The sequence below is a fragment of the Pinus tabuliformis genome, chromosome 6, assembly GCF_031772625.1.
Source record: "Pinus tabuliformis cultivar Carrire ecotype Pingquan chromosome 6, CPIR1, whole genome shotgun sequence".
Lineage (NCBI taxonomy): Eukaryota > Viridiplantae > Streptophyta > Pinopsida > Pinales > Pinaceae > Pinus > Pinus tabuliformis.
In genome coordinates this window covers 169,595,303-169,615,122 of record NC_142292.1, presented here as the reverse complement: position 1 = coordinate 169,615,122, position 19,820 = coordinate 169,595,303, and positions in this window count along the sequence as shown.

Sequence of the window (19,820 nt, the reverse complement as noted above, 5' to 3'; positions counted from 1 at the left end):
CACAGAGCAGACATGGTGAGCAGTGTTGTTGATCACATGCAAGGGAATTCAGAAACATGCATGTCTTTGTGCGCACGCATGCAATCTAACCCATTTGGCACACTCACCGAGGCAAAGACAAGAAGCAAGTCCAACTGGAGTTGAACATGTAGTTGAAATTTGATTCGCATGACCACCAACACACAATGGAAGATCAACATGGACACTATGCATTAGTGTGTTGCCAGTTTGGTCACACGAAGAAGACCATGCGCATGCTAGCAGACGAGTTGGATGGAGGAGCCATACCAATGCACCCGGATGCAATGGAGGAAATAGTTTGCTTCAACAAGATGTCACCATGGAGCGCATGCACACCATCATGGACGACTAAGCTTGGCATAAACTCACCATTTTCACCATCACAAGCATGTCAAAGAGTTGGTCTCACCCAATGGACCGAGTGTCAGTGATGTCTTGCATGGCTTGCTCAAGCCATTTTGTCTCACATGGGCACATGTGCATTGCAATGTAACGTCTTGTCAAGTGGAAGTTCAAGTGTCGATAGTTGGATGTAACAATCATAGAGTAGATGAAGAGTCATGAGGGTAGATGAACTGTCAGAAAGGGGAATGTCAAGGGTCACCCCACCCTTTGTTGTAAATAGAACCTCATAACTCATTGTAAAGGCTTTTGGTGAGCCAAGCTTCGGATAGGACTATCCTAGAGAGAGCTTGGACAGTATTGTAACTAGCCTTGGCTTCTGCACTATGCAAAACTAGTACATCTCTTTGGAGGAGTAGGCGGTTGTGGCTGTAACATTTCGCTGTTGGAACTAGAGGTTGGACATGGATGTATTGTATGACTGGAACTTACACTTCTTAATATAACAAGATCCAACATGTTTCATGCATAGGTTGTATTGTATTGTATTATATGTGTCAAGATTTACCATCCTATTTTGATCACAATGGATTGTGGGTGCCTTTTTTCTTAACAATTCTATTGCGAGTCAATGGAATTATGAGTGGTTGATGAGTCAAAATTTTGTATAGGAGCTTGTCCCAAGAACGTGGTGCCTTGGCGAGGAGGAAATCATACCATCAAGAGGTTGGATGGTATTGTGTATTGGTCACAATGAATGATAATTACCATATGATTGATGAGGTGGCAAAGTGAAGTAAAAATGATCATAAGGTTTAGAATGATAATATGAGAGATAATGTTACAATAATCATCATAAAATTATAATTTCAAGTGTATGAAAGGAAAGAGTAAGGAGTTTAGAGTGATGGGTATGTAAAATGATTAAAATTAAAATAATACTCATGAGGGGAGAAAAACCATCAAATCAAGGCAAAGATTTTGTTATTTAATGTTTCTATGTTTCAATGAATTAAAATAACTTAAATTTATTTGCTCGCCTCAAGTTTTTACCTTAGAAACAGACATATACTTGTGAATAAATTGGAGATAGAACTTGGGACTTGTATACCAATGAAATATGAGGCTGGTAATGTGGTTCATGATGCTAGATCTAAGACAAGTGCTAGTGATTGTTCAGCTTGAGGCTTATTGCATTGTTGAACTTGGAACGAAAGTGGATCATTATTAACGAATGTGGGAGGAATGATGAAAGAAGAGAAGAGGATCGAGGTGTTTGGAAAATATAGGAACTTATTTTTTAAGCAATCTATTGTAGAGTAGATTTGGACATACAAGGTAGTTTGAAAGAGGCATGCTACATGTTTTACTATAACCATTATAGTGATCTTGTAATAATGGTTCCCTCAATATGTCGTAGTTGCAGAAAATCCTATATGTGCATAAATAGGATTGTTGAATATTTTGTTGATGTTCCCTAAAGTTGACCACCTATAATTTTTTGTCTTTGGGATTCCAAAACAAAGTGAAAATCAAAGATAACTAGAAATTGGATGCTAAGGGATATCACATTAGAAAATTAATGCTAGAAAGTGAAAATCATGTATCTTTGTTTTCCTTTTTTATTAGAACAAACACAAATGTTGACTCTAATGTTGAGAATTTCATTTTCACTTGTGAAGTACTAAAGAAAAATATGTTGAAGAGTACTGACTCACAAAAGTAGTGCAAATTTTAACATTGCATATATAATTCTTGCAAATAGATTCTCAACATAAAATAGAAAATATGCAATGGTAAACAAACACAATAACAGATGGAGGAGGAGCGCAGCAGGAGTCTTCGACGGCAACAGGGGCCAGCCCTAGGCCCGCAGGGCCGAGGTTAGGGTCCTTCATCTTTTCGGACGGGGCGTAGTCAGTAGCAGACTGAACTTGTTCAGACGTAAGGTAGGCAGTAGTCGGCAGGTGGGGGTATTGACCTGTCGACAATATCAGCGATTTCTCAGCACTCGACAAGTCGACAATAAACCGTGATCAGCACAGGAACCATGGTTAATCCGGAGGAGGGTATTGACCTGAACCCAGCTCTGGAAGATATTCTCTCCGTCTGGGGAAAGGACCCTACCTCTGAGAACATCGTCCGTTACTTTGGAACGGTGGAAAAACCAGCTCCTTCTCCGTTTGTTTCGGACCCTGTTAGAACCACTCAAATCTTCCCAATCGAGTCCAAAGAAAAGCCTGCGACGGCAGCAGAGCCCCATGATGGAAAGTTGCAGCATCGATTGACAAGATCGTCTCAGGGTTTACAACAGACAAGCTCATCCTTTTCTCATTTCGGAAATAAAGGGAAGCCGGGGTTCTTAGGGTCGTTTCTTAACGGCGGTCTGGAAGATTTCGAAACCCTAGGCTCAAAGCTAGGGCAAAGGCTGACTGGAGATGTCGGAATCACAGCACCTATCTCAAGTGTTTTAATAGCATATAGCAGGAACAGCCCTAAAGAGACTGAGAGACCGGCTCAGAGCCTCGAAGGAACCCAAGGGTTAAGGGAGGATGAAAGGCGATCTGCTCATGGGTCTCAGGTATTTAATCCCCCTATGACAGAACCCCCATATTCTCCGATTGAGAAGGAGATTAGACCGGAGCCCGATATCTCTCCTCTGATCGCTGGTTCAGATCTTCATAAAGGATTGCAGACAGACAAAGCCCGAAGGAATACATCTAGAGGAACCAAAGTTTCAGAAGGGCAGAGGAAAAAGCAGAGATTGATCAAATCCCAAGGGGTAGAAGGGAATCTGGTGCTTGGGATGGACATCCAGATTGAAGAAGTTTTGGAGGTTGCTGAATGTACCCTGGTAGGCAGAGCTAGAGGGAAGAAATTCTCTTCCGAGTTCATTCATGCCTGGGGGAAGCTGAACTGGCATTCGGATTCAACTAGAAACTTTAAGGTTATGACTTTGGCTAAAGGATGGTTCTCAGTCAGGTTCGATAATAAAGAGGCAGCAGATTGGGTTTTGAAGAGATATTGGTCGATTGAAAACATTCCGGTACTTTTCAAAAACTGGAGCCCCATGTTTGATGCAGACCATGAAAAGGCTGATGTCTTCCCGGTATGGGTAAGAGCACCAGGGCTGCCATCGTTTCTATGGGTCGAATCAGTGTTCAAGGCGATCGGGAACCGGCTAGGAACTTATTTGGAGGCTGATATGTCTTTCCTGGAAACCCACAACAGGGCAATGGCTCGGATCCTGGTTAACCTTAAGCCAAGTGGAGGATTGGCAGAGAAAATCATCCTCCAGTACAAGGACTATGTTTTTGATCAAATCTTGGACTACGAATATCTGCCGTTTCGCTGTCATAGATGCCATGTGTATGGGCACTTGGCAAAGGAATGCCCTCTAGGAAGAAGCAGGAGAAGGTTTCAGAGAACTAGGGAGTGGGCGGAAAGGACCTTCAGTCGCCCTCATTTCCAGCCAAACAAGGAGTTCCCAGTAGTGCAGGAGGATGAACATATGGATAAAGACATGCTACAGGGGAGCCAAGGTCAGGAAGCTGGAACACAGGCACCACCAAAGGAAAGTTTTCTCGCCGACCCGGAACCAGAGGTAGCTATGAAGGCTGCTGAAGGTGCACCATCAACTGCAGACCCAAGGCCTGCAGAGGAACAAAAGGGTATAAATCCAGATTCTCCTCTTCCTTATGTTGAAAATAAAGACAAATGTATGGTTAAATGTTCATCTGATGATTCACCCACTGATCAAAATGCTAAAACTGTTACGTTGGAAGAAGGGAATCTGGAAAACTCAATTAAAAACTTATCGGCAGCCATCCCCTCCCTGGATCCGAATTGTGAAGGGTGTGCCTTTACCTCTTCTGCCCCGGATCAGCAACCCCTATGCCCCTACAACCTCCGCTCCCTAGTAAGCAAGCCTGTATCCTCGATTGCCGTAGGGGGCATTGACCCAGCCTCATCTCAGAGCCTGCCAAGGAAAAAAAGGGGTAGGAAATCTAAGCTCTCTGAAGCCAAAGTCCAGGCTATCTTTGATGTGGCAGACGGGAAACAACTCTCCATAACCGGGGCACTTAGAGCAGTGCAAAGCCCCACACCTGTTTCTAAATGATCATTACATCCTGGAACTGTAGGGGTTTAGCCAGTAAACCCAAAAAACTGGCCCTTAGGGAGCTAGTGTTGAACTCCAAAGCTGACGTTCTCCTTCTTCAGGAGACTTTGGGGAAAGGGGAAGACATGGAATCAATGCTTAATGCTCTCCTTCCTGGATGGTCCTTTATAGCAATGGACTCCGACGGCCACTCTGGAGGCTTGGCTGTGGGAATCAGAGAAAGTAAAATTAGGATATGGAACAGGTGGGGAATGAAGCAGGTGTTGGGGATAGAATGCCAGACCACTGAATTTGAATCTCCTTTAACAATCATCAATATTTATGGGCCGTGCCAAGGAAGGATCCCTTTCTGGAACAAGTTGATGGGATCATCGTTTATGAAGAATAACCTCCTGGTGATGGGAGGAGATCTAAATTTCTCTCTCGGAAGAGCGGAAGCTTGGGGCCCTGCTGCAAGAGAGGATCCGCAATCAGAATTTTTTACGGATCTTTTAGCCTCAAATAATCTTATTGAAGCAAATCTCATCAAGTTGAAACCAACATGGAGGAACAGAAGAGTAGGCGCTGCCAGAGTGGCGAAGAGATTAGATCGTTTCCTAATAAATGAGGCTTTATCAGATGCAATTCCTTTATTCAGGCAATGGGTAGAAGAAGGGGGCCCTTCGGATCATTTTCCGATTTATCTTGAGCTATCCAAAGGCCCCTCAAAACCTCCAGCTCCATTCAAATTCAATGCCACTTGGCTTCAAGAAGAATCCTACACTAATCTGTTCCAAGAAACATGGACACATACAGCCAGAGGATCTCAAGAGAATAAAGGTTTTCTTCTTATGGAAAACCTTAAAAGACTGAAAAAGGCAACTATTTCGTGGGCTAAGGATAGGAAACTTAAGCAGAACGAAGACCTATCTAAGATATCAGAGGAACTCCAATCTCTCGAATGCATAGAGGCAGATGGATATGCGACCCAGGAATCAAAGGAGAAAATTGTTGCACTGGAAAAGCAAAAGAATCAAATTCTGCTGGCAAGAGAGGAAGAATGGAGGCTCAAGAGCAGGGCAATCTGGCTCAAAGCAGGGGATGATAACACCAGTTTTTTCCATAATTATGCAAAAGGAAGGAAGAGTGCAAACACCATCTGGCATTTAAAGTCGGAAGATGGTAGGGAGGCTAAGACTTTTGAAGCGCTATCATCCCTCGGGGTAAACCACTTCCAATCTTTATTTAAAGATAATGGAGAGATCACCATAGCAGAAGTCATCCAAACAGCGCAATGTTTTCACAGCTATGTGGAGGAGGAAGATGCAGATTCTCTAATGGAGCCGGTAACGAAGGAAGAAGTGGAAAGTGTCATAAAATCCATGGCAAAAGAAAAAAGCCCGGGGCCGGACGGTTGGACGGTAGAGCTTTTCTTACACTTCTTTGAGCAGATAGGAGACGAAATAACAGATGTTGTGGAGGAATCAAGACAAAAGGGAGAAATTTATAGTCCTTTTAATACAACTTTTATTGCTCTCATTCCAAAAAAGGAAGCTCCGGAATCTTTTGAGGACTTCAGACCAATCTCCCTTTGTAACAGTATTTATAAAATTATTGCAAAAGTGATAGCTCTCAGGATCAAACCAATTCTATCAAGGCATATATCTCCTGAACAATTTGGGTTCCTGAATGGGAGACAAATTCATGAAGCAATAGGAGTGGCGCAGGAGGTCCTTCATAGTGTAAAGATGAAAAACAAGAAGGGAGCTGTAATAAAAATTGATTTATCTAAGGCCTATGACCGGATAAACTGGACTTATATTCGCTTGCTCCTAACGCACCTAGGATTCAAAGTGGATTTCATCAGATGGGTTATGGGGTGCATCACGGATGTCAGTTATGCATTACTCATAAATGGCGCTGCTACCCCTTTCTTCAAAGGACAAAAAGGACTGAGGCAAGGCTGCCCCTTATCCCCTCTGCTGTTCCTTTTGGTAGCTGAAGGTCTAAGCCAGCTGATTCACAAAAGCAGAAGGGAAGGTAAGATAAAAGGTATTGAGGTAGCAGTAAACCTTTTCATATCCCATCTTCTCTTTGTAGACGATATTCTGGTTTTTACTAGTGGATCCACAAATGATTTAAAGGAGCTTAAAAATATCTTTGACCTCTTTTTGAAAGCTACCGGAATGCAGATAAACCCCAGGAAATCACAAATCATCATGGAAGGGCTAAGTAGACAGGAAAAGGAACATTTCAGCTTGTACTTTCCATTTGAAATGTGCCATATGGCATCCCCATTCAAGTACCTGGGCTTCTGGCTGAAGCCAAACAACTATAGGAAGGAGGACTGGTCTTGGCTAATTGCAAAAATTGAAGCCAGAATCAGACACTGGAGCTTCAAATGGCTCTCCAGAGCAGGGAGATTGACCCTGATCAAATCAGTGTTACTAGCCATTCCAGTATATTGGGCAGCTTTAACTTGGGTCCCAAAAGGTGTGCTGGAGAAAATTCGAAGGATCTGTAGCAGATTCTTGTGGGCAGGATCCAAAGAATCCTCGGTTCTCCCATGGGTTGCATGGGAGAAAGTGGCGAGACCAAAAGACTGGGGCGGCTGGGGGATAAAAAATTTACCCGATTTCAGACTTTCTTTGTCGGCAAAATCAGGGTGGCGCCTCATTAAAATGGAAAACCTCTGGACCAGAACAGTTAAAAGGAAATATATAGACCCTATTCCTTTGGAAGTCTGGATCAGGAACCCAGTCAAGAGCCATAAGAATGTGTCGGTAATTTGGAAAGCTACTCTGGAGTCTTTTAAAGTAATTGAACAAGGCCTAGCTTGGAAAATCGGGAATGGAGAAAAGGTTAAGATAGGGAAGGACCCTTGGGTTGGCTGTTCAGAAAGGTTTGCCCTTAACCCTGAACTGATTCAGCAGTTAGAGGATAAAGGGTTTCTCTATCTTAGTCAAGTGGCAAATCCGGGATCTTCATCCTTCTGGGGTCAAGCGTGGAAGAATGGTGAAGAGTTGGATCTGGAGCAAAGATGGTGGATCGAATGGAGTACCTTCACTCAAGATCTCTCTAGAACAAATGTCCGGTTGAATGATAGACAGGATGAGTTAATTTGGACCCATGCAGACACTGGGGAATATGCTCCAAAGAGTGGGTATAGTTTCCTTATGTCAAGAAAAGGATGGGAGAATCCTGAGTGGTGGTCAAAACATCTATGGAAACTTAAGAGCCCCCCAAAGTCAAAAATCCTGTTCTGGTGTATTCTTAAAAGCAGAATTCCAACTTGGGACTACTTGCAGACAAGATTCATGTCCGGGCCTGGGAGGTGCTCACTGTGTAAATCAGAAGCTGAGACAATAAACCACCTCTTTTTAAAATGTTCAGAAGCCATTAAAATCTGGGGTGAGGTAGGGAACCTCATGAACAAAAAGTTAGAATGGGACGGACACACTGTGCAAGATGCTTGGCAAAAATGGTGGGACTCCCATCCCAATGGGAACCTGCGCAACCTCCCCCTCATCATCAGTTGGGGTATTTGGATAAGTAGGAACAGAAGTACCTTCCAGGATAAGGATACTCCTATATCAATCACCGCAAGCCAGAGTACTGCCATCTACTCTAGTATCCCCGAGCCTAAGGAAGCCCTGGCCCAAAGAATCATTCCAGAAACGCAGATCATAGAAGGAATCCCCTGGGCCTTCTTCGATGGCGCATCTCAGAATAATAAAGCCGGAGCAGGTTTAGTCATCAATGAATCCCCTTTATCTGTTCTAAAAGCATCGGTGGGACTTGGAGCTGGCTCAAACAACTATGCTGAACTCATGGCCTTGAAACTCCTCATCTGTTGGCTCATTCAAAGGCGCATCCTCTCAATTCAAATTTTTGGAGACTCCCAAATAGTGATCAGATGGGTAAATGGACAAAGTACGTGCAGGAACCAACTTCTAAAACAAATCTTGGGAGAAGTTCAGAGATTAAAATCATATTTTAACAGCTTCTCTCTTCGCCACATCTTCAGGGAAAGAAATGAATCAGCAGACCAACTGTCTAAAGATGGACTACAACAGGATTTGGGCAGTTGGGTGATCGTAGAAGAAGAACCAGGTCAAACTAGAAGATCGTTTCAGCCGCCATACCATCAGCCTCCCTGAATCTCGAGCTGTTTTTGTTTCATTACTCGGCTCCATTTTTCGTGTCTCCATATAATCAAAACAGCTTTTGGTAGGACTGCATATAATTCCTCCATACCAGGTGTCGGGCCGTTTTCCTCTATGCTGAGGAGGCCAGGCATGCTGCGTTTATTTTTTCTGTTATAATTTTTGTGCAAACAGTCCCGTGCCTTTGCAGTATTTGAATGGCACCTCTTTTCAGAGGTTTCAGTTTAGAATCAGCAGCATACTTAGAACAGCTGAGGTTCAAGTCAGCGTGTTTTTGTTTGTAAAACAGTTCTCGGTATCCCCTCTGACGGATCAGTGATGCTCAGCATTTACAATGTAAACTTTTTATAAATCTTAATAAAAAGTTTCGCTTTTTCCTTTGGAAAAAAAAAAACAAACACAATAACAAAGATATTGTATTTTGGAAATCCAAAACTAGGAATACTAGAAAGATTTTTCTATTTCTTTCAAGGATTACATAGTTGTTATATAATTCTCTATTAAAAGAGGGCTCCATTATAGGAAAAAAATCCCTAACTTAACTTCTACCTTCATATCTATGACCTAATTATTAATGGTCTAGATTGACTATGAATTCACAATATTTTAAAAGATTTTTTTCAAAAAACAAATATTTTGGGGTGCTACCCTTGAAAGCCCTTACCAAGGGGGGGAGGGGTGAATCCATAAAAATGTTGTTTCCCCCCAGACTCCCCATGGCAATAGTTATATAGGGGGGGAATCCCTCCCCCCAACTTTCGTTAGGAACTAGGGTCCAAAATGGCTAATCATGCAAAAAATATAACACATGCTCAATATTCTCTCACTTGCTGATGTAGGAGCATCTAACCTAGGGTATCATGTTCCCTAAGTTAGGATTTATTTATTTAATATATTTTTCCTATAGTTTTAAGAGAAAATGAGAATTATTGTAATTAGGAGAAATTTTGAGAGTATTTTGGAAGAGTTGAGAGATTTGAGGGTTAGTTAGATCTCATCTAGATATAATGGATTAGGTGAGAGTTTTAATGGATCATGAGAGATCTTGTGGAAGTTTGTTTAGGATCTAGAACCTACTTTGGGTTCAGATCCACTTGTATAAATCTAGGTGAGCCCATGAGGCATGTAAGTGAAGGAGAGAGAGGAATGACTGGCAAAATTATTAGGCCAATAGTTCTCTTATAAATATTTTATTTATTAATGAATTATTCATCATTTTTGAAATATATTTATGTGTATATTTTTTAGTGTTTTTGTGTGCATTTTATTATGGCGGGCCCCTATCCTGGGCATTATTTTGGTATCAAAGGAGGAAGATTCCTACATATGGTAGACTTGTATATGGTGAGAGTAGTGAGAGTGGATTGCATAATATCCTTTTCTCTTAGATGTGTTCTCTTTAAAGGTCCATATCTAGTCTCAACAACACACGATTTGAAGTATGTAAAGATTTTTTAATGCTATTGTTGCTGGAGGATAGTTTATGTAAATATCATAATCTATCATCCAGGTATTGGAGGAGAAGATGTATCTACCCAAAAAAATAGAAGTTTGCAAGATGGAGGTTGAAGATAATTGTCATATCTATATAGAAGGGACAAGATCATGGAGGAAAATATTTAGGGAGATCTATCTTTAGTGTTGCTATGTGATCAAGAGATTGGAACTAGAGGAATTGACAAAGATGTTGATATATGATTGTTAAATGGTTGTAATGTGGTGTTGATGGTGCTAGACCCGCCAACATGTCAGGGGATCTCTCTGCTAAGAAGTCCCAATTATACCTTAGACCATTTGGTGTAGGAGTCCCAGCAGTGGGTCGTATGGTAATGCCTTGACCGCGATTTCGCATAATTACAAGTAATATGACCTTGTTGGTAGCAAGGGTGTGACAGCTGTAGTAAGTCAAGGAAGGTGCATGAGAGGTTTTAACACGAAGAGGGTGAGGTGAGTGCGGCCCTTGGAAACCTGTAATAGTACTTGTCTTGGAAGGGAACACATGAGAAAAGATGCATCAGCGATTGGAAAGAAAGATAGCTAGCAATCCAAAGTGATGTTCAAACCAACAACACATCTCCAACAAGATTCATACAATTGCATACAAAATAGTTCATACACAAATGCGTAAGTTAAATAACATACATTTCTACAGCAACCAGAATAGTCTAACTACAATAACAACATATGCATGAAAACGTGTTGGCTCTATTATATTAAGAAGTGTAAGTTCCATTCATAAAATACATCCATGTACCCCCACTAGTCCCAATAGTGGAACGTTACAGCCACAATTGCCTACTCCTCCAAAGAGATATACTAGCTCTACGCAGTGGAGAAGCCAAGGCTTGTTACAATACTGTCCAAGCTTTCTCTAAGAGACTCCTATTGGAAGCTTGGCTGACCAAAATCCTTTACAATAAGTTATGAGGTTCTATTTATAGCAAAGGGTGGGGTGACCCTTGACATTCCCCTTTGTGAAAGTTCATCTACCCTCATGAATCTTCATCTACTCTATGGCTGTTACATCCAACTATTGACACTTGAACTTCCACTTGACAAGATGTTACATTACAATGCAGATGTGCCCATGTGAGAGAAAATGACTTGAGCAAGCCATGAAAGACATCACTAGCACTCGGTCCATTATGGGGAGAACAACTCTTTGACATGCTTTTGATGGTGAAGGTGGCGAGCTGATGCCAAGCTTGGTCGTCCGTGATGGTGTGCATGCACTCGATGGTGACATCTTGCTGAAGCGAACTCTTGCCTCCGTTGCATTTGGGTGAATTGGTATGGCTCCTTCATCCAACTCATCTGCTAGGATGCACATAGTCTTCTTGGGTGCGGCCGAACAGACAACACACTAATGCATAGTATCCGTGTTGATCTTCTAGTGTGTGTTGGTGGTCATGTGCATCAACTATCAATTGCATGTTCATCTCTAGTCAAACTTGTTTCTTGTCTTTGCCTCAGTGTGTGTGCCAAATGGGTTAGATCGCATGCGTGTGCATGATGACATGCATGCTCCTAAATTCCCTTGCATGCAATCAACAACACTACTCACCTTGTCTACACTATGCCAGCTACTGGGATGGATCTATAACTTGTACAGGAGAAGTTTCATCTATGATTGCATGTTGCGGCCCCTATTGTACCTATTCCTGCTGCAACTCATTCTCTTGTCTATGCAGCTCTTGTTCTTCCTTGAGTTGTTGCTTCAGCACATGCAACTCCTTCTCTCTTACATTCTCTGCCTTCATGTGATCTTCATGTAGCGTCGTCAACTCATATCTTGAGTCTCCAAAGTTTCTTTCATCACAAGTGGATTTGCTTGAGCTTGCAACTTTGTTCCACCTCCATGTTGTCAACAACATTCCTCTTGTGTTCGTTGCTTCCAGTATGCTGCCTTTAGCTGCTGTTGATGGTGTTGCTCCTTGTGATGTTGCTTCCATCTTATCTTGATGTCCTTGTCTATGAACAATTTGATGTCTTCGTGGGTAGGCAAGTTCATAGACACTTGATCGACTGCATCCCCAAGTGTGCTCTGAATGATGTATTTAAATCTGCTCTCCTAAAACCATCATACCTGTGCTGCTGAGAGGTTGATAAACAACTACAATACCTAGATACATGGAAACACTCATGGCAAGCTGTCTATTAGTTGAAAACCAAAATGAACTTGAGAACTAACTTGCAACATACCTATCTGACTAATCATGAAGGTTGTGCAATTTCTGTCGGGAGGTTGGGAGACTCACTACCAAAACTGCGCAAGGCACAGTCGGAGATGTCAGAGGCTGACTGACTACTAGAACTACACAATGCACATTCCAACTTGGCCTGCTGAGGACTGAAACTGTACAATGCACAATTTTAGTCAACATTGACATGCAACCAGCAAACTGCATTGCGTAGTTTCTAGGGCCAACAGGACACTACTTCTAATAATTGTGCAATGCAAGCCTAGAAGTCAGTGCTTGGCTAGAATTGTGCAATTTCTTCGGGGAAGGGAGAGCCTTCACATCCGGAAATGCACAGTGCTAGTCGGGCAAGGCATGGTCCGAGCCAAGGCAGCCCAGTCCAGTCGACGAGTGACTGAAAACATGAGAAGTGTGAATGCATGATGAAATGAGTGAAAACAAGAGTGAATGATCATTCATGCAAACAACAAGTGCAGGATTCAGGAAACAAGAAAGCATGCATGTGTGTGAAGCAAGTCACCGCAACAAAAACTGTCCATGCAAAAATAATTTCATGCATGCGACAACAGTGAGATGTTAACGAAAACTAAAACGGTGCTAGTACAAGCTAGTATACATGTAAACAATAGAAATCACTGAAATCAAGCAGACAACACTCACACAACGCAAAACACAAAAAGAGACAGAAACACAATGCAAGTCATAAACAATGGGCTTACCCCATGACAACTGAGATGAATGTGCCGACGAATTCTAGATGTAATGTGGGATTTCAGAGCTGCAAGGTTGATGCAAGGAAAGAGCTCCTACAACGTCCAGTTCATGAGGTTTGATAAAATTGAAGATGTGACACGCATGCCACAAATCTAGGAAGAGAAACACTTGGTGGGAGGTTTCTGAACTGATCCTTGCATGCAACCTCCAGTTGCTAAAAGTAGATCCCTGAATCAAGGGATGCCTTTGCATGCTGCCTTGGGAGGAGTAGCCCATGCATGCAAATCAGTTTTTCTCAGTCCCGGAGGGAGCCGATCAACTCAACTGCACATGCAACGGTCTTCTCAGCTGGGAGAAAAAAATGTGCATTTCTAAGAGGGAGATAGGTTGGCTTCCTAGAAGATTTGCGCAATTTCTGGGCAGAGGATCTGGTTTCTGCTAGGGATCTTTCAAATTATGGGCTCAGAATTCATGCTGGTAGGATTTGCGCAATTTTCTGGGTGAATCTTGACTAGCAGATTTGCACAATTCTGAAGCCCAGCAATCTGTGACACAAAATTGATGAATTTCTGGAGAGAAGGCTGGTTACCCTCTGTAATTGCGCAATTTCTTGAGGGAGCTACTTAGCCTGCAACTAAACCAAGTCTGGAAGAACAGCCTGTGAGGGAAATGCAACAAGCTTTGATGGACAAGCTGCCATTTTGCAATGAAAACATTGAAGCTTATGTGCTTGATGAAGCAAGACATGTTGCTACAAAAGGTTGGTAGGGAGGATCCAAAATGAAGCTAAGGAAAAATTTTGGAGGGTTGTTGTAGCTGCTACAACACTTGGTGACACACTAGTAGAACACCAGCTCTTTTAATGGACCTTGTTCATGGAAAACAAGTCTAACACCTTTGGAAGTATTGTTTAGTTCTTAGTTCCTCTTGGTTTCCACACTAGCTTGATTGTAATATGTAGCATCTACCAAGATCGTGGTTGATTGACACACATTCCAACCCATGGAAACATAGTTGTTTCGATTGGGGTTGAGGGGTATATTGGTGCACAAGCAGTATAGTCATCAGAGTCTTAGTTTCATCTCTAGTGTTGCTTCGCTGCCAGCAGGCCCGAAAAATACTCCAATAGAGTCACATAGGAACACAAGCATGGCTCCACTACCAGTGAGCCTAGTCAGTACCCCGATGGAGTTACTTGCATCATCTCTCCAGGCATAAAGCCTTTCTCTTCTTTCGGCTTATTCATTTTTCATTATTTTTCATTTTTCACTTTTCATTTTTTTTTTTTCATTTTCATTTTCATAATTGTGCATAGCACTTATTCATTTTAGAGGTTAAAGAGGGATCCTGACTTATTGAGAGAAGAAGAGGTTTTTCCTTCATAGAAGTAGTTTATTATATACCTCTAACGTGCCTGTTAAGGTTTTCCCCCTCACCTTACTCTACTTGACTGAGTTGACAAGGGTTAACCCCTAAACAACCAACTAGAGTAGGTGACACTAGTTAGCACGCAAGCATTGTGTTTTCACCAAGATTCACTTTGAATAGTACGTATTTTCCATTGACGTATCATGGACTGAAAGTAACAAGTCCTTCATACAGAGGCATGATGACAGATAACCAAGCAGTGATAGTTGTACAAGGCCTCTTATACTTTACCCATCTTGTTCCAATAGTCATGCATGGTTTCATGTGAAAATAACCTACGGATGAAAACAAGGAAACAAACAACAAAGAAAAGCAGGAGTAGAAGTAGATGCAAAATCAAAGTGAGTAAGGAACAAGCAATCAAACAAACAAGCAAAGAAAAAAAGTAAACAAGTATGCGAGCAAGCAAACAACTGAAAGAAAACACTACTCCTACTCCTAAGCTAATGGTGCATGGGCCTGATCACGTCAATTGATACTTCCAATGCAGCCATTGACACATTGGTTGACCCATGTTGGTCAAGGCCTGGTCCACAAGCAACCCAGCTATGCGAACCAACAAATGTGAAAGATACAACAATGAAAATAGACACACTCTAAGCTTACAAGCATCCACAACACAAAACTAAGTGAAAGTGCATGACATGCACTCTGTGGACTTGCCATGGTGCTATGCTACATTACATGCAGAAGTTGAGTGTATGGATTCCCTTGACCGTGACATGCAAGCAAATGTGAGAAAGGTAGACCACAAGTTACATTGTGCAAGTGTGCTTGCTGTGTAAGATTCCTCCATGCATGAGTGATGGGATCGTGTAGTTCGAGTGGAGGAAGTAAAATATGTGTTAGATTGATCTTGAGTGCATACAGATGAGTGATGAGGAGCCTTGAGTGTTTGAACAATTTCCTGATCAGAAGTGAAACCAACCTCAGGATAGCGAGGGCCTGGCATAACCATCAGCTTGGGCTGAAGTGCCTCGGCAATCTATGGGGTTTCAACTTCGTTGATAGATGTATCTTCATAGACCAGTGGCTTAAATGGATTAACCACGAGTGAATAAACATCGTGATCAAATGATGAGGTAAAAAGATCACGAAAACCAAGATCAGAAAATTCAGGATGTTGGTCAGCATCCTCATGGTTTGATGAATCACATAGAGGGGTAGATGAGAAGGAAGGATGTTCACCCTCTGCGTTTCTGGAAAGAGCAGATGAAAGATCAAGTGGATTTTCAATGAATGATTGGCCCTCTCCATTGTTAGATGATGGGCTGACATATGGTGTGTCCTGTGAAATATCAACAATGGGTGCATCCATGGATGGAGATACACATGAAAAATCAGGGATGGCAGGATCATCAAGGATGTTAGGAAAAAATGGAGGAGGTACGGATAGACAGGGATGGTCCCCTGCTTCTAGTGGATGTTCAAGCTCCCCATCATGCTCTTCATGAATGTTAGCGCATGTCGGTTGTGCAACACCAAATCTATCAATAAATCGATCCTCATTCAAAACAAGTGTAGAGTCTGGAATGGAAGAACACAAGACAGTGTCATCCGGAGGATAATAAGAATATGAAGATGGAGGTTGAGGTACAAAATACATGTGACAAGGTATGGGACTCACAACCAAGTCTACGTGAAAATTGGAAGGAGCGATGTCAGGAGGACATAATGGTTCAATAAATGTGTGTTCATGCTCTCCCACATCATTCTGCAATGGTAGAGCTGTTTGATGAGAGGACGACAGACAATCACTTGTGACAGTGACCGAGTCCATTTGTGATTGCGTAGCTCCATCACTGAAGAATGCTGAGTGGTGCTTAAGATTTTACTTCTTCTTGGGATGAGCAAATTTCTTAAGACAATACTCGAATCGGTCCCAAAGATAGAAAAAATTCATCTAACTCTTCAGAGCTTGAAACTGCAAATCATGGAAGCACTGTTGAAAATCCATAAGCGATTCATGTGGAGCCTTCCATTGTTGTAGCCGTTTTTGGTCAATATGTTCTAGATCAAAATGATAGAAGGTATCTTTAATGCACTAGTAGAAAATAGTGAAATTAGTGACTAGATGACTAAAAACATTAGTCACCACAACATTTCCAAGTGAAATACTACCAAAAATGAGCAATATTAAGAGACCCAACTAAAAATGACTAACATAAATGACTAGTTTAGTCACCGGTTAAAATATATGACTAGATAATAAGTAATACTACTAAAAATGACTAACATAAATGACTAATTTACTCTAGGAAAAAGAATATGACTACCTAACAAAAACTACAATAATATGAATTAGTCGTTTATGTTAGACATTTTAATTGCGTCATTTCAACAATCTAAACTTACAAGTCATAGGGGATTCAAAGGTTGTTTTAGATTGGATGAAAGGTTATACTTCCTTTTACATTTCTTTATTGGATCAAAGGATGGTTACAATTATGGATCTTATTAGAATCTTCAGGGTCATGTCATTTGATCACATTCACAGGGAATCAAATTCAAAGGTTGACAAATTATCAAAAAGGGGAGTGGGCCAACACCTCCTTTTGCAACACGACATGACCACCTATATATGTTGCAACAACCTTTCCAACTTATTTAGTTGTTTGCACATATATTTCACATTTCTTCTTTGTCTTGCAAAGTGGTAGTGCTAAGGAGAGGGTATGAACTTTGATCAAAGAATGTTCACTTAGTACCACTACCAAATTTCCTTCATGCAACTTGCATGATGATAAATGGATGACATTTGAATGTTACAAACATGTAAGTAGTCCACATTCAACTTTGTTGTCTTCATTGTCCTTAGTAACAATGACAAGTTTGAATATTTCCTTTATTTATCATTGCAAACACATAACTCTTTCTTGTCCCAAACATAGTTAATATTGTTGGTGTATGATCTCTTAATTGTGGAATGGTCTCTTGATGATGATAACGAACTCTCAATCTCCAATGCTCATGAATACGATGAATAAATGATATAATGCCTTACTTGTATCGACAATTTATGATTCATTTTATATTTTTATTGTGCCATTGTATATATGCTTCACTAGCATCTCATGCTATATGGTTAATTGAGCAAGCTTTATCTTTTATTTTTCAAGTATCATTTGGTTGCATGAATAAGCATAGTTGTGTAATTAAGATCATTCAAAATTTGTTAATAATTCATGGTTTGTTTGACTATTCGCACACTTATATTTAACCTTTTACTTTGAGAGTGAGTAGTGTCAAATCACTAGTCTTTGTTAAGGAACTTCCTTTCATTACTCAATGACCTAGCTTAGCTCGATATTTAAGGATTCCCCCCTAGATAAGGATATCCTTCTTATAGTCTAAAGAGTGAGAGAAGGCCACCAAGGGGAAATTGGGTGGCTTGCTTGATGGGTGGGGTCAAGGCTTTTTTTTTTCTATGAGAGCGTTTGAGTGGAGATACAATTTAGAAAATGCTTACAAGAAAATTAGTTTCCTTTATTTCCATCACCTAAACTACTTCCAATAAAATCATGTGCTTTTAATAAAATCTAATTTTGATAAATAATTAATTCAATAAAAATAAAAAAATAAGATTATTATTATTATTGTTATTTTTTTGTATATGAGAGAATAGACAACTATAGCATGTTTGTACTTAAGGATCGATTCTATCCATTACCACAATCACCTCCAAGTGTACCCACATTGCCTCACATGTGGCACACTGAGCTAATCGAAGTTTAAACCAATAACATCATAAGAAATGCCTTAACAACCCATTCTATCATAAACTAATCTACACCATGGGGAAAATTAAAAATAACTTTTAATATTAAAAAATATAGCCAATTTATTTTATTTGAAAATCAATTTTAACATCTAATTTGAGGAAACTTCGTAAAATAAAATTTAATGTGAAAAATGTTAAGAAAAATAAAGTTGGGGTAAATTATTAAAATAAAAATAAGTAAAGTGAAATATAAAATTAATAATTATAATTATAATTAATAATTCAATCATATTACTCCTAATTTACCAAGTTTCAGAGGCATAAAATCTCTTCATATATAAACCTTTTTTTAAGTGAAAAGAGATTTGATCCCCTATGCCCTTGGTAAATCCAAAATTAAGATAGATCCAAGCTAGTTTTATATCAATTTATGTAGTTGAAAGTAAATAATTATTATTTTAATGAAAAGTTACTTTCAAAAATATTTGTAATTTCGTCAATTTTAAAATAAAGTTAGCCTAGTTTCATCTTTACTCTAGATCTATCAAGCGATGAGAGGGATCACATCTCTTGAGGTGAAAACCTCTTCTTTGAGTGCAAAACCTGAGGAAAGGTTTGTACCTCAAGAGATTTGATCCCTCTCGGTGCTTGATAGATCCAGAGTTAATATGGATCTAGGTTGGTTTCAGTCATGTGCGGCCACAGAAAATCTAATGAACATATGATTAATTTTATCAATAATACGTAAATTCATCTAATATTAATATAATCATTTTAAATATGTCAATATGTCTCAGATTAATTTGCATATTTTAATTTTAAATTTGCTTAGTTTCCTCAGTTTGTTGTGATGATAATAACTTTAATGATGAAAAATGATGAAATATAATTTTTTAATGTAAAGGGACAATGTAATAGTGTTGAATGATAGAAAATGTGAATAATAAGAATATAGTCAATTACAAATAGTCTTCATTGTGGTTAATCTAAAACTATTTTTTTCTATTATTCTTATTGTCACCCTTGTTGCTTTTTTCATTTTTTCATATTGATTGTCATATTTTCATATCGATTATATGAAAAGGACAGGTTAAACCATAAACCATTTAAATCTTTAGCTCAATCTATTGTAGTAAACATCATTCCTTGTCTCTCCTTCTCTCCAATATTAATAGGTTGAATTACTATAACAAAAAAATCAATGTACATTGTCAATAATTTTTTGTGCTTACACTAAAATCAATGCACAATGTTAATCCAATCACTTTAAAATTAATGTACCATCATACATCCAATTACATCAAAACAGAAATCAACATTTACACTGAAATTAATGAATCTAATGCAAGCAATTAAATAAGATTAGAAAACAACATTTACACTAAACTCACTGCATATAATGAAAGCAATCAAATAAGATTAGAAATCAACACTTACACTCAAATCATTTCATCCAGTGCAGGTAATAAAATCGTATTATAAACCAACATCTACACTAAAATTAATGCACCTAGTGCAAGTAAGCAAATAGGATTATAAAGCAACATATACAATGAAATCAATGCATCTAGTGCAAGCAATAAAATAGGATTATAAATCACCATCTACATTGAAATCAATGCATTTAG